Source organism: Varroa destructor, unplaced genomic scaffold, assembly GCF_002443255.2.
Source record: "Varroa destructor unplaced genomic scaffold, Vdes_3.0 BEIS01000003.1, whole genome shotgun sequence".
Lineage (NCBI taxonomy): Eukaryota > Metazoa > Arthropoda > Arachnida > Mesostigmata > Varroidae > Varroa > Varroa destructor.
Genome location: NW_019211456.1, coordinates 33,195,981 through 33,212,427, shown reverse-complemented (window position 1 = coordinate 33,212,427; position 16,447 = coordinate 33,195,981). Strand labels below are relative to the sequence as shown.

Below are 16,447 nucleotides of genomic sequence, written 5' to 3'. Positions count from 1 at the left end.
TTCGCTTGGGTTAAGTCTATCAACGTCCTGCGAGACATCTGTATGAGGCAGTATTCTTCTGCCGCCAGTGCTTGCCAGGTCGGTTTTCCTGTCTGCCCTTCAATCAAATACGCTGTTGATTAATCGTGTATCTCTGCTTCAACACATAGCAGACTGGAGTAACAAGGAGACGACATAACTACCAATACAATGGAATATAGAAACGTGGCACTAGAACGACATTCCAAGAGGCCGAATCGTCAGCTAATTTCACCCTGGCAGCGAGGCCGCTTTGTTCAGCTGCATTGTGGTGCTCTCTGACTACCGCCGACTGCTGAATGGAAGACATAAGGTAAGAAAACAGACCTGTTGGTAAGGAAGAATGGAGTCGAGTATTACGACGCATACATAATACAAATGGTGAGGTTCTTTCTCTAAACATTCGACACGTCATATTGTTTCTGTGCTAAACCGACAATTCAAAAAGCATAAATGCTCTCTTCAAGTCAAGCTACTTTGAGCTTAACAAAAAGTACTCTTATATAAGCAATATATATCGCCCATGTGTCCTGAATACATGCGTTCTGGAGCATTGAGCATGCAGATTTTAAAATGCCATTTCGACACTTCATATTACGGCGATTCTGCATTTGCATTAAGGCAACTTAGACTATTGTCTAATAGTCAAATTATCCAGCCTGAATGCTTTTTAGGAGAGTGTTCAGAAATATTCTGCTGGAGCCGTAAGGCGGTCTAGGCCAAGAGTAGGCCAACGACGAAATACTTAGAAAGCTCAATAAATGAATAGACACTTATCACATTTTGCGCTTAAAATTTTGGGTAGTTATGGGTTGTTTCTTTCGCTGCCAGGGTTCCAGCAAATAAAATAGTTTTTTTGTAAATTAACTTGAAATTATATATCGGCAGTTATCCGAATAAGTATCTGAATGAACAAATGTTGAGTATAAAAAAATGCACAAATACAAATTTTGAGTATAAAAAATGCACAAATACAAACTTTGAGTATAAAAAATGCACAAGTATCCAAGTGAGAGCGTAAAAAACGCGTGAAGTCTCAAATTGACTCTAAGGCCTTGGGCAATCAACTTACATATTTAGTAGACTTTAAGATAGGTCTCTATATATTACATAGTTTTGCTAAAACGTTAGTTTTATGCCAATGCAAGTTAGAATGCTCAATGCGACCTAAACAATGGATAATTTCAATTGGAAACTCTGGCCGACTTACCGGTACGGTCTTGTTCGGCCTATTCCTCATTAATCACTGCTATATATCGCTAACCTGTAGAACGAAAGAAGTACAAAGTTTATGAGCTGTCAAGGGCGAGTTTGAATATGTCCTGATTTTAAAATCAGGGCGTATGAACTTAGTGGTTTTTACATAAGAAATGTACTCGATAGATTGGCCCGTATAAGTCTGCGAAGAAGCACGTTTTCTCTATGCGACACGTGAAATGATGGCGTCCATAATCTGCGCTAACATTATTTTTCATCTGCGGTGCCATTTCATTGCGTATGTGCTACCTATTATATAAGAATAACTGTTCCGTACATAAGTCGAAAAATTTCTACTAGGAACTAGATAACATGCGTTGAACAGCTTGAAACGATGATTTCTATATTCTATTTAACTCGACCAAGGGAATCTCCACGCAAACAAAATCTCAGTAGCGTCGGTTCGTGACTTTTTCCAACTCCATTTTTATGCCCAGCTCTTCTCTGCCTGTTTCGAGTGCACCCTGATTTTTTTTATCGTAAAGAGCGCTTGAGAAAAATCTACTGTACTGTGAAATTTTGTTAATGGATCGCAGCCTATCCCTTGCAAAAAAATAAGGTAGAGTGGTTCATCGTATGAGAAAGTATTTTATATTGCATTTTATATTGCCTTCATCACTTTCTCTTAGAGGTGCACTTATCATAAGTTTGTTCATATAGCCTTAACGAGTAAACTTTTTTGAACCTTTGGGGTTTTTTTCCTGAAAGTGAGTGCATAGATAATAATTGACTCTATTAAAATACCACAGATCGTTCCGGAAAAAGTCAGCAAATCTTACGAAGATGTAGCTTCATGCACTAATAGGCGTTCATCGTCCAACGTGCAACTACTAAAATAAAAAGCCTTTTGTTTCTCTAGAGAAACCATCGAACGTCAATTATATGTAGCGAACTTCGGTTATCGTAGTCGGTTAGTGCTAATAGCGGACCTGTACTCGGGTACTCCTAATATTAGACCTGTAGGCGGAAAGTTTTATTCCAACGTTTATCAGGTCTGAAGCCGACATGATGTTAAACATAATTGCTAACTATAGAGAGCTGATATTATGACCACACGGTAGGTTAAATTTAAGTTCTAGGTAAGTGTTTTATTGTCATAACATTATTTCAAGCAATTTAAAAGTCTACGTGGCTCGACAATCGTTCACTCTTTTGTCAAATTACTGTTATTCGCCAAACCAAAAATTAATAACGATGTTGACTATTATTCCTTAGCTCTGTGTTTCGAGTGTTTCGTCCGGTATCGCCATTGAGGGTTCTATCCAAAGCCTGGCTCCCTGCACTAAACGCAGTCTGCCTATGGCCGGATTCGAACCTAGACTACAATATATCCTCAACGTGCTAGACGCTACGCAGTAAGCTATGATTATTTTATGACTAAATTACCTGCGCAACTCGGCATTAAGATTAAGAGATAAGAGAAAGAAATGAAATACCGCGTATGTTATTAATGGGAAAAACGATGATGAAAGATGACGAAGTTAATTAAGGCGAGATTGCTCCTAAAAGTTGGAGCTAAGCCGGAAGTGAAGCGTTCTACGCCTGAAACTAGAAACCCCGTATGTCGAGTACCGAGACATCTCGCAGGCAAAGATTACAGGAAGATTTTAATGAGTTTTTATGTTGCGATTGAAGCTTTCGAAGCTTTGTCACGGAATTAAGCAAGCGTGAAATTGGCTTCTTTGGTCGAGTAATACTGAATATAGAGTTACAAAGGTCGCTATAAAAGAACACTTCACATAGATATGTGATCGGCGTGAACTCAACGACGAAGCTCGCCAGAGCAGTTTTTTCGCCCAAGTAGCTGGAACAAGAAAGATCTGATTCCAGTTAAAGCCAGATAGTAAAAAAGTTAAAAAATAATTAACAATAACCAATGTCATTATTAATTATCGACTCGTCGAGTAATAGCATTTAGTGTGGAGGAACGAATGATTATGAAGCCACATAGACATAGTTTCCTGGTCTAAATAAAAAACATTTTCTAACCGGAATTTCAGCTTTCCATAGTTAATAATCATGTCGGCTTCAAAGCTGATAAACGTTGGAACAAACATTTCTGCTCGCAAGTACATCATTAACACTAACCGACTACCATAATGAACAGCTCATCAGCAGTGAATTTTGTTGACGGTCGATGATTTCTCTACTAAAAGAAATGTTATATTTTCCTGACCTCGGACGCGGTGGGCGGCCTTTAGTAGATCATTATATTTATTATCAGTCTGTATTTTCGTTTGACTCGCCGCCCCTTTTCGGGAAGACTTGTGCAACTGCGATACGATTGCCGGCTGCAACATGCATTCAGTTATAATTTTTATATCTCTAAAATATATTAAAAAAGATATTAAATCTATGCAGAAAAACTGCAGCAAACGTTTGCACGTCTATTGGTTGTAGCAAATAACTAGTATTTAGCTAAGCTATCTGTGCCGCTTCATCACAAAACCCCGTGCCTCACTAACCGGATAGACAAAGCTGCAGGCAATAAATAACCTGCTCTTCCAAAAGTCTTCAATCTGACTCAGAACCCATATTTCGCGTTCTGTTGATCTCGACAACTTCGAACTGCTGGCAAAACGTCTAAAATTTTCTTCTGCAAATCGCTGATTGGCTTATTTTGCCGCCCGTCTGCCGTCGATGTCAGAACCACTTGCGCAAAACGCCTCCCCGATCGTCTTCGCTAAGATGTTCAGAAGTGGAAACTTCACCAGGTCATTCTTTTTGCGCTTAGGAACGTCTCGGCGCTGCTTTGTGCGCGTACACGGATAGATTGACAGGTGCATTTTTATACGTAGTTATCTATATATCTGATAGCTTCTAAACACTATTTTTCAGGAATGATACATTTTAGATCCCTGCGTTTGGGAAAAGAACGGAAATATACTTTACAAAGCATACTGTATAGTATTTATTTAATATTGAATCAACTTGATTGAAGTTTGCATTGTATGCAGGTATTAACGAGTATATTGGAGAAACTACAAAGGCTCGATGTCCTTTTTTTATCGCATTTTTTATCGATTTTATAAGTTAATAACCGGTAATTTATCGATTGTGTTGACCTTGAGATAGCATCTAAACTCAGACAGCCTCTTCATGCAAAAGCTCTTGGCAAAAGCATTTGTCCGCTATTGCAACATTTAAATAGTTTGCAAATTTGCATGCCCATTTCGGGAGTATAAACAATCATTTTCGGTTTTATATATTACTAGATATTTAGTAGCATTTCAGCTGAGTTACGTCTTTTTGACTATATGAGAAACTATAAACACTGTCAGATACTATATAGTACACAGTTAACAGTGGTCATCACGGATATAATGCTACACTATTGCCTCATGCGGACGTGTAAGCTGGAGACGGCCGTTTGCATTTGGAAAATCATCGTCCATAGGATACTTAAAACTTTCTATTCATGTACGTCTTTCGTTTCATCCCTAGAAATGCAGATGTATCAAGAACGTACATTAGAAAATATAAAATTTACACAATTTTTCTAATAACAATAACGTTTATAAAAGCAACTCGACGATATCAAATGTATACAAAAAAAAAAAAGCTAAATTTTGGTGTCAAATTGTGTTACGATCGTAATCTCAAGTCCAACAGCGTTATCTAGCAGTAGCTAAATGAACTGAAAGTTCCATTACAATTAATCGGGATTTCAGCAGAAACACAAATTCCGATTCCAGTATTATATCAGCAATTCTTAACTAGTAAGGTTGCGTTCTTTTTGTAAGCGGCGTAAGAACTTCTGCCAAAAGGGGCTTCGGAAAGATGAAAAAATATAATATATAAACAAATAAGAAGATCGTTCTTTTTTTTCTGGAAAGCTATAGATGCTAATAACAAATAAAGAAACTGCTTTTCCTCCGTCACAAGCAGAACACTATTATATTTTATGTTAATGTTAGTTTTATAAACAGGTCGCGTAAGTTCAAGCTTTTCCTATAGTGGTTCAAAAAGTGAAGTCAATGCGACAGAATTTGATTAAGATGATTAGTTTCCAGTGGCATTTCTGTCTAATTGAAACTTATTATTGTAGAAACTTGTTATGATCTAATTGCTTTCATCGGCCTCTAAATAGTTGTACACAAATACTGCCGTGGTTTCCTAGAACTGAATTAAAGGTAGCTAACCTATCGCTGTTATAATCGTTCACCTAAAGGCCTGCTGAATACTTTCTCCAAGATGTGGTCCATCTTGTACTTACCCATTCTAACTTTTTCTCATTATTTATTATCAGAAAAAAGAAACTTATCGTCAACAGCGGCATGAGCAGGTGCCCAATGGAAATTTATCGAAAAGAGACAGTGAATGAATTTATTGTATTACAAAAGAATTGTTTATGCGGTAGTACGTTTGTGTTGGAACGTTTCTACTAGAATTTAGTCACCGATCAAATCATACATATTCCAGCATCGCTTAGAAACCATTACTGAAACAGTGTGCTAAAAGCTATACAGGATTCTATAGCCTGCGTCGTTCCTGGAAAGTATGAACCAGTATCAACAAAATCTAAATTGTTTCTTAACTATTATCCTTGCGCCGCCGATATGCATACATAGCTAGCCTTTTGGCATTGTTTGCAAGAAAAATCGTAACCTTATAGATGTAGATATTTAGTTACAAATTCACAGAAATTATCTGTAATCATTGCGATAGCGATGATTTTATACACTTCGTATAGTTCATTGATTGTAATGGCTTGGACGTAAGTATAACATTAAAAAATTGTGCGTAATAGACAACGAATTAATTATTTTTATCAACGAATTATTATTTTGGTTTCAGCAGTTTACAGTGTACTCCGAATTGGTACACTATAAAACAGTAAATCAAACGCCGAAGCAAACTCGTACCGTAAACGATCAATTGGGCATGTTTTTGTAAAGAATCAAATAAAAGAATAAACAATGACGGTTTTCAAAATAAAGAGTGCATCGAAGGACGGCGTTATCTGCTACCTTCGTGGTGATCGCTAACGCATCGAAGAGTCTAAAATCTCAGTTGTAAACTTTTTTTTTTGGAACAACTGACAAATATGTGATGTACAATGTAGTCAAAACGTAAAGCTATAATATGGCCATTTTACGTACTTGGCTTCGTTATCGCCTCATGTCTATGGGAAACGAGATGTCAAAGATTCTCGTTGATTCTGTCGGCAGCCTCTCCTAATGCTAATAAACGCCATATATTTTATGGTTTTCAGATACCAAGATATACGTTAATATGCCATATTACCCAAGCATCATAGGATTGGACGCTGTTACAGCTGCGTGACAGCACATCCTACGAAGCTTGATGGCCTCCTGCGAAGTAATTGATTAGGTTTTCATGCATTCACGATCCTCAGTATAGCTATAAACAAGGGCAATAGACGATTTTTCTATAGTAGATGTCTCTGACTGTTTGTAGACGTTTGCGGAGGCGAATAATTATTAAGGACCTAGGAGCGATTTAGGCCCTGTGATTACATAACGGTCCTTCCTGCCTATATCAGTTTGTCGCATCCGTCGTCCAAGTCGGAAGTATAGACGTATTGCAGTATCTTTAGAAAGTGCCACTTTCAGCAAATAGTCCGGTTTTAACCCGATAAGCGGGATCAGCCTGCTGGATTCTATGATCATGCCTCATTGATAGACATCTGATAAACGAAATGTTTGCTTGCCTGACGAAGTATGATAACACAGGAAGAAATGAAAAAATGTGCTGGCATTTTCCATGAATAACGTAGAAGCCGGAAAAGAAGAGGGATCGTCCAGAAAAGTAATGTTTTCGACGTTGTTCCGTTACAACAATGATTGTTCTTCAGAGCTGGAGTGCTTCTCATATACATCATAGCATGGCAGATCGTTTGCTTGAATAGAAAGTATAAAGGTACTTATGTGAACGAAATGTCGTAAGTTATTAGTTTCAGTAAATGAGGCGGGAACACAAGTCCTTCCGTTCTTCATGTTTTCCTTGTCGCTTGTATCCTGACTGTTTGTGGGCCCCTATGTATCATTCGATATGATTTCACTCTGCTTAATATCGATTTCAGACTCTAGAAGCAAGGGTTTTTTACATTCTCTGTTTTGTTCTTTGCCGAAGTCAGACAACTGAGAAAGCAATACGGAGTGCTCTTGGCATCGCTCTCCGACCATCTTAGTCTGTACTCAATGGGCTAACAGGGTCTAACAGTCTTAGAATTGAGAAGAATTGAGTTGCGTGACTCACATAAACGCACTCTTTTTTATAAAACCCATACACAGTTTCGGTAGCTGATTATTCAAACGTATCATCTTAATTTGTAACATAAACAGACAAATATTATTCCATATGCTGTTCTTAATGCTCGTTTTCTCTCATTGAACTGTGCATGAAGATCGGGGTATTCGGTATAAGAACGCTGAAATGTATCTTATTTGCAAAATAAAGAAATCCATAGACATAAAGCATCACCTATACGAAGAGCATATATATAAAGACGAATGATGTAAAGAGCTATACGTGGTAGCTCAAGTAAAATCACACGTCGATTCTATCAATAACTAGAAATTGTATTACGGTCATCGTTTTACGGGATACATGGTTTTATAATAATTCTATAGCTCATATCCCCATCTCAGAGAAATTTCTGCGATTCGTTTGTTTGCCTCATTGCTACCTAGATTTCTACAGTTTTTGATCTAGTCTTTTAAACTCAAGCTGTCCACCCAAAGGCTGTTGGATATTTTAGGAAGGCCACATGTTTTATAGCTGAGGTTTTGCAAGAACTCGACCATATAGCTCAAAAGCTTAAAGCTTAAGTTCAGGTAACTGTATAGCAAGGATGCCTGGAAGTACCAATAACATCCATTACATTTTTCTTGCATTTAAACTACTGTATCGGTCAACAAATTTTACATATGCATACATCTTCCTCCTAAACGAATACAAATCCCGTTTTACTATTTCGAATGAGATTGACCTGTATTTGAATTTTATCATAAACAGGTTGCCACGTATATTTATATATTACAAAAGTCTCCTGAATGTTCTAACACAGGTTCAGGTACTGCTACGCACACGCCAGCTTGCGTGACTTAATTACAATGTACTACTACTTAGCATAGTGGTGAAGAGTTCATCATGCGCTTAATGAGATTATAACATTTTTGTTGTAGATCGTTCGTTCCAGCTTGCTCAGTAAGAAACTCATAGTGAAATTGAGCATGGAAAATCTCTGCCATTGGAAAAATCACAAATGTTGTCCTGCTGTCATTGACAGCCATTGGATGGAACTCTGGCTGCAACGGCACACGCGCGGTAAAATTCCAAATTTGTCCTGACAAGAAATGTCCCTCATCAGATCTAACATTATTATTTTAAACATAATTGGAATCTAACGACATGAAACGTACCCTCGTAGATGCGTAACATTATTTTATCCGCTGCTGATGTTCTCCTCGCAAAAGTCCTCGCAAGTCTAATCAGGTTGTGTCTCGAACAATCCTGAACTGTCCTGCTTTCATCTTCCTGAATTGGCGTTGCGTAAACTTTTTATAAGTTATTATTTTTACGTTTCTTGTTTGATTCTATACCTACCTTCATCATTTTAGTTTGTTGCCAAGTGTCTAGGCAAAGAAACGCGCAGAGTTGTAACACTTCAAAAAATCTACAAGTAAACAACGCTCGACTTAAACTGTTCTAATTAGAACGCTTATACGGTCAGCTTGTGAAATATAAGCTACCTAGTCTGAATCTGTGTGGAAATCCATAGTACGACAAAACGCTTGACAGGCGTCGATCTAATTCTACATGAGCTTAACTCATCAAGGCACGCTATACGCAAGCTAAAAGGGGCTACGTTCTACGGGTCCTGTTTACGAACGAATAACTATTCTATGGACCCGAAGATTGGCCGCATTCCGAAATTTAAAAGAGCGAAGAAGAATGAAAGACAATTCTTGAATCTATTCCGGAAAAAAATTACATTTTTAATGAGGCCATGAATATAAGAACCATCTATCTTCCTTACCTCTGAAGTCTGAACAAAGATGCCCGGCTCATGTTCAGCCTCGTACGAATTTCGCAAGCTAAAGTGTTAGGCAAATTACATTTATATATAGTTGTGATGTTTTATAGTACTGGAATTGTATCATACATATTGCACGAGCGAGGAATCAGTGTAAGGTATGTATGTCGCCTACAGTTTCAAACTTGTAAGTACAATTCCTCATCATAGTCGATTAATGAACAATGGTTACTTACTAATTTTAGGGATCCAATCATTTTCATTGCTGGGTAACGACGTTCGATGGACAATATTCGTTCTCTGACTATGGGCTGGAGAATTAACATCTATAAGCCCGCTGAAACTAATAGGCACAGTGAACTCACGGAAAATCGTGTGTATTCGCGTAATATATGAGTTAAGCAAAGAAGTTTGTCAAAGACGTCGAGATCAGGAAATCACCGCTTTCAGACCAAGAGCCCTGTGTATAGAGAAAAGGCGCGTGTTAAGAAAGTAAGGTTGTATAGTTATCTTGAGATGTCAATCGCAAAATGATTTCTCTGTTGGTCATAGTAAAATCCTCAATGGAACAGCGGATATTTTTTCTCTGGTTATGCTGACAAGTGTATGGCGCATCAATAAAAATTTAAAAAAACTCTTATCGCACTCAGCCTGCCGTCTCATTAGATAGATGTCGAAAAGTGCATGCTCTTATGCTTATTCGGATTCATTTCTGTCAAGGGAATTACCTTACTGATTGTGACGTAGATGGCAAGAAGTAAGTATTGAAAATTATGCGTGTTGTTTTCAAAACAGTGTATGAAATTTATTCAGCCATATATGATTAGTATGACAATGTATTGTTCATGGTAAACGTATCTGACCACCAGTCCATCTGATACAACCAGGACATTTGAAATGGTTAAGCTGCCGACCATGTCGCCCATTAGCATTAGATCGCATTAGACCTTTTACGTGACATCGCTCTGCACTAACGGTAGCCGAGAGCGTACGCTGGAAATTAACTTAGGGTTAATGGCATTAGTACTTGGCGTATGAAGGCTCCGTCGCTAACATTGCAGAGCATCCGCGTGAAAACTCGACCACATAGACCGACTCAGCTGAATTTGCCATATCTTTTGAAAACAGAAAGTTGATGACCACCACAAGATCATATTCATCGCTCTCCGCAAACCTAAACGGATACATGACAATAGTTGTACGCTGAAAGTGTGCATTATATATCAAACAAATTCACTTGAAAACTATGCCTTAATTAACAGATCCAAGAATTACAATTATATCTGGCACCGAAACTAATACAGTACAAGCAATAATTTCATCGAAGACATGCTTCTCAGCTTCGTGTTTCACGTCTGGTATTCCCGTGTGGCATCCCACCAGACGGCTGGCTCTCAGCACGAGACGAATCGTATGTCTGTGGTAGGATTCGAACCTATGCCACAACGTGTTTCTAAGGTAAGCATGCAAATGCATTACATACTAGACTACCACGGGTGAAGGCATACCGAAAAAAAGTTGGTAGACCATTCCTACCAACCTTATAGTTCGGTGATGTTCTCTCCTTGAACAACTTGAATTACCTGCTAACCTGCTGTTAAGAACTGAAGCAGCAAGTTGCAGTAAGTTTCAATGCAGAAGCACGCCGCATTTCCTATATTGTAAATAACATTTTATATTTATCTTTTACATGTGCATTCACACATTGTACTAAATGTGTTGTGTGGCAGGGGGCCCGAGCTAGCGGCGTTTCGTCTTTCAGCCAGAAATCCAAATATATATTTATAAACATATTCGCTCAAATAATTAAAACCTTGCACTCTATACATCCCCTAAAAGGAGGGATCCTGGGAAAGACGCCACTCGGTCTTCGAAAGCCCGGAAGGAGTAGCCCTGGTCCGCTAGTAAATAGCTTAACGAATCTTCGCGTTCGTCCAGAAAAAGATTTCGAGATTTGTGAAAAAAATGCGAAGGATAATAAGTACTACTCGGTTCGCCTGGGGCCACGTCAGGATCTGTTATGTGCATCTCGATCTTAATGAGTCCAATGGGTAGAGTAAAATTTTTATTTTTTATTTTAAATTTAAACACCAAAGAAAACTGAAAGTACGCAAGGCGTGTTTTCCATTGACAAAGATTATCTTGATGTTTAGTTTATCTCGGATAGGAACATGCACATATTGAATTTACATTGTTGTGTAAGCTATAGCTGACATTCCGTCGAATAATATAAAGCTAACGTAAATAATAATAATGGTAATTAGATAATAAATTATTTGAATTACCATTATTACTATGAACGAACTTGCAACAGGCATATCCATATATCATTTCATATTATTATCTAACATTTTCCGGAATCATCTCTGTCTAGATATAAAAGGTAGGATCTGTCCCCACTAGAGATCTAGCCGGCACAGGTCTTGCTGGACTTATTCGAGGTTTCTCTAACAGACCTATAAAACGGCATAGCAACTAAACAAACCGCTGTTAACCTTAAACATAATAATTTCCTTATTTCTTCAATTCCCTATTTTTCTGATCATTAATTTTTGATAATATCCTTTTCGTACGCTAAAATTTGAACTAGCACGACCGCTACCATATTTGTTAGTTGTGGTCTCGCCAGGGATTCGCATTAGCCGCGCATAGCAGACGCCCCTCACATGCGCCTCGTAAACTGGAAGACGACAATCAAGGTCAAGCAAATTTTCTGCGGAGAAGTTAGTTGATGGGTGCGCGCAGCATAATTAAATTTATTATCGTTTAAAATTGAAATTACGTAACTACATTTGCATAAACAGTTTATCATCATTGACGGCCAGAATTTCGGAAAACAGAATTTTGATCACATCCATAAATTTCAACGTTATCACTTAACTCTGCTTTGCTAACATTGCAAATGAAAATCACAGCCCATATGTGGAGATCTAATAAATAAGCAGATGCATATAAACGATCCGTACGTATGACCCTTAGGGAGTACCAGTTATCAAAATTTGATTTATATATGAATAAACTCCCTGTAATAATTTTTTTATGACATATGTTGCATAGTAATATTCATTAGCCGGTACTATGTGCTACACAAACTATGTGAAATGTATAAATAAATAAATTCGCTTTCAAACAAGTTGTAAAACTTGCGCAAGAACGCATTGCGAAAAAGCATTCAAAAGTACGACACCAAGACGAAGCTTAATTAATTAAGCTATTAATGAATTAAGATACATCACAAAGTTCCATCGATAGGTGATTTTTGTTACGTTCTATTGAGCGTTTCATAAAATTCGGATGCTAAATATTAAGCTGAACAGAGGAAACTGTTCCGGTTTTCAGAAACAACGAACATTGCCATATCAAAACTTGGAACTAGTTCACGCCCACTTGATTATAGCATTATTTGCCCAATGCACGCCTTACATATAGCTTCTGAATAAAAATGTGTGTCACTAAGCTTGTCAACAAGCAGACAACAAAACGTGTGTGAAAGACTGACAGAACGTTTAAACGATTGTTTAAATCCATATCGACTCCCCAAAGCTGTCCACCTTTCCGACGATAGTTTCACAAAGTGGATTATCACAGTGATCTATATAGGGGCGATTCGGGCATTATTATCACAACAGATTATCTACAGAACCATTGTGGCGATACCTCAACAGCATATGGGTCCCCTGTGCACTGAATAGAACAAACGCACTGCCCTGTACCTGAACCTTGCGATTTTTCGGCGATTTTGTTTCCTCTTCTACTGCTACTTGTTATTTTCTAACTCGTACGTTTAACTCGTCTAACGGAACGTACAGAAGTTAAATTATTCTGTTTGCTTCATTTGATTCTCTAGTCAGTCAAACAGCTTTTTCCTTCAAAGGATAACAGACAGTGACTCTTTTGTACTCGTACTACCAGCTGTTATTAAATGCATTAAGCTACATGTTTGTCCTATTTGCATGAAGAGTCTGTTGTTCAGGTATACCAGAACAGTATGTTCGTAGAGTAGCCAGAGCGGCCGATCGGCGCTGTCAATCCAGTGAATCTTTTGTGGAAAAAGCTCGTCTGCTCAAATGCGTTTGCGGGTGCAAGCCAAAACAGCACATAGTGCTTTAAAGATGCAGATCTAAGATATATAGTTTGACAATTTGTAACTGGGCGAGACGAAACTGATTGTGACTTGTGTTCTATGCTCAGGAAAGGCTTTCTTTGACAGGCTAAACCGAAGCCAATTTCGAAAACAGGAGTTGATTCGAAAAAAGGCCAATTTCGACGAAAGACTACTGCACACTAGATGTAGCTTATACAGTGAAACGAATGTGAATGTGAGTTGCAAGAATGAGGTCCTAAAGGACGTGCTCTAATTTGTCATCCAGCAATTGTTCTATCTCGCAACGCATCGTTCTATTTAAGAGGTACAATGGAAATGGCCCATAGACAATACGATGTCTCCCATTTGCTTCTGCAGCTTTGTTTTCAAAATAGGCGTTGACCTATTATTGCTTAAAGAATATCAAATGTAAAGGATATTAGCGATGCCAAACTGCTTACCATCGAACGCGGATTTGACAATTTTTAGCATACATATATCATGTATTGTAGATAATTAAATTTCTTGAAAATAAGCTTAGTATTACGTCTCGCAACTTGCTCGTTGGTACAGCCAAATCAGCGCATCGTGTAATATCTTAAATGCTTTAGATTGAAAAATCTATTGTATGTGTATAGATTTTCCAATCAAACTATTTCATTATGTATTGTAATGTCCTTATACCCAAATATTAAATTTGACAGCCAGCAGTTAATCATTAGATGCTAGATCTGCTTGCAGGTGTTGAAGGAATAAACAGACTTTGCCTGACGTGTAACAACAATGATTGCAATAGCAATTCATCTTTTGCCTCACAAAGGGAGCGTATCATTAAGCTACCGTAGGCCTCGGACAAAGGGAATTATTTCGACAGACTATATGCGGCCTACACTTATATATGTTAGCATTCGAGTGTCGTATTGACACTGACAGCACCATTGGAAAATAAATTGCAGACTTTATCTACTGTATGGCGAAAATGTTTTCTTTAGCAGTTGATGCCACCCATACCAGCGTAAGCATTTTGTAGCAACATGCACTTCGCTACGGCTGGATACTTGTTAGCGATCCCCGCATCCGCAGCTGCTTGGGCCCGCGCAAATCCTGGCAATAGGTGGACTGCCAGGAGATCAGATTTTAAGCAAAAACACGCCATTTCCACATGACTCAGTTGTATCTATAAATACTTCTTACTTAAAGTAAGAAATAAGTTGCAATGAGGAAACCTGAAGCAGATCAAACATTTAGCAGGCGTAACCATGCAGCGTGCTATGGGACAGAGCTCTACGAAGCAGCAGTTCTGTCGATGATCCTCGATGACTTTAAAAATAATAGATCAACAATGCAGTACGGATATCGCTGGAACTTGCAATTTTTTGTTCTGTATTAGTGCAGTAAACTAACGTGTCGTTTTGCACTGAAAGAACGGCGATAATCCTTCAGATACGCTGATTTCGGTTTTCACGAGGAGGGGTAAAAGTAAATTAGTGATTAGTTCTGATTTCTGGCGCGGCTAAGACACGCTTAACATGGACGTAGATTGCTCTTTTGGATCAGTGTACCAAGTGCACACTTCAAACTGGCCATTCTCTCCTTTGTTGTAGAGTCCAATAAAGAGTTCGAGTACATGAACACTTGTGTTTTTCCTTCGTCCATTGTCGTTGTATCCTAGAACAATAGGTGATCTTAAAGGTACTTGCAACTGTACACAGTTGTGTTGCTCTAAGAGTTTTTATGCATCTCGATTAGGTTCTTCTGCGTTCGTTCTTGTTGTTTTCGTCGACATTTTTGGCCATTAGTTGTATTGTCTTATGATCTGTGCTCCATGGTATATCCGCTATTAAGATACAAGCTCCACGTATTAGGTCGAGCTTGTTTATGTCTGCTGCCCTTTGTGATTGACGACTACCCAGGTAAAGTCCAGATGCAGTCTGCACAGGGCCCACTCGGCAGGTTTTTACTTACGACGTTCCAGCATGACTAGCCAAATTGCCAAGGCAGCTACTCTCAGCGGCTCAACTCATTCATCTTCAACCTATCGTTCCGACCCATTGTATCGTAGGCTGGCACCATCGCGTAAACCGCAGGAAATGTTATGCCTGTATTATCTGAAGAAGAATACTCACTATACATAGCGAGGTTCATTTCACAACACTGTTAGGACCTATTTCAAGGAACTGTGCGTTAAGGTACTATTAGAGGCATAAATCATTTCCTTGAACGAAGTATGCGTCGAACGTTTTTGCGCCAAAATATTCTCTGCTTAATTTAGTTAAGCACGTTATATAAAGACAGATTTAATGTGCTAGAAATTGCAAGATAATTGCGTGCCTGCTAGCATACTTCCGTTGGCCACATTTTCCTGCACACGTATAATCGTAGTACGAAAGTATACAGGTTAGTAAAGCCGTGTGTTAGATAATTATTTCAATCGATTAATTTCAGTATGACCGTTAGCTTATAATAGATCAAATCGTTCTTTCGGTTTGGATACATTCATATACGTCATTGGCCGTAGCGTCGATGAGACATATGGTTAGGGCGTCAGACTCTGGACATATTCAATATTCATTTAGCAGAGTAAAGGTTTTTTCTACTCAATGCGGACATCCCTGTCAATCAATTTTCTCGCGGTAATTACTAACAAGCATGCAGGGTACTTAGCTCTTTGGCGTTGCCAAGCGAACAGAGTTTACCTTGTGGGAAAGGCTTTTGCTTCGAGCCTCGGGTCTGATTAACACAACTGACCATGCGTACATTCTAATTTTCTAGGAACCGTTCTCGGCACCACCGAGCGAGAGGTGGATTATTAACACTGCTTAGTATTAGTTTGCATTACAGCAACATTTGAGCGAATAATACTATTTAAAGTAAGTTCAGAAACTTCAAATTTCAGAAACTTGCAGACAGCTCTGGGTTAGTTTTGCCTTTCCCATATCATTTTGTTAGCAAACTGCACACGGTCTAAATGGAAAGCTATATAAACATAAGTCTGTGGACGGGGAACCTAATTGAGATGGTGGTATTCTGGGGAGTTTTGTTGCGTTGTCTCCGTATACTGATACGTCAAAATTCACGCTCGTGGT

The 16,447-nt window shown here is 38.4% G+C and overlaps 1 long non-coding RNA gene across 1 annotated transcript; it reads left to right on the top strand.

The window, feature by feature from the left end:
• Positions 1-13,307: 13,307 nt before the first annotated feature.
• Positions 13,308-14,332, top strand: LOC111247093 (uncharacterized). Its single transcript, XR_002671954.2, has 2 exons — positions 13,308-13,686; positions 14,103-14,332. It is a non-coding gene; the product is annotated as an uncharacterized LOC111247093 (long non-coding RNA).
• Positions 14,333-16,447: the final 2,115 nt, after the last annotated feature.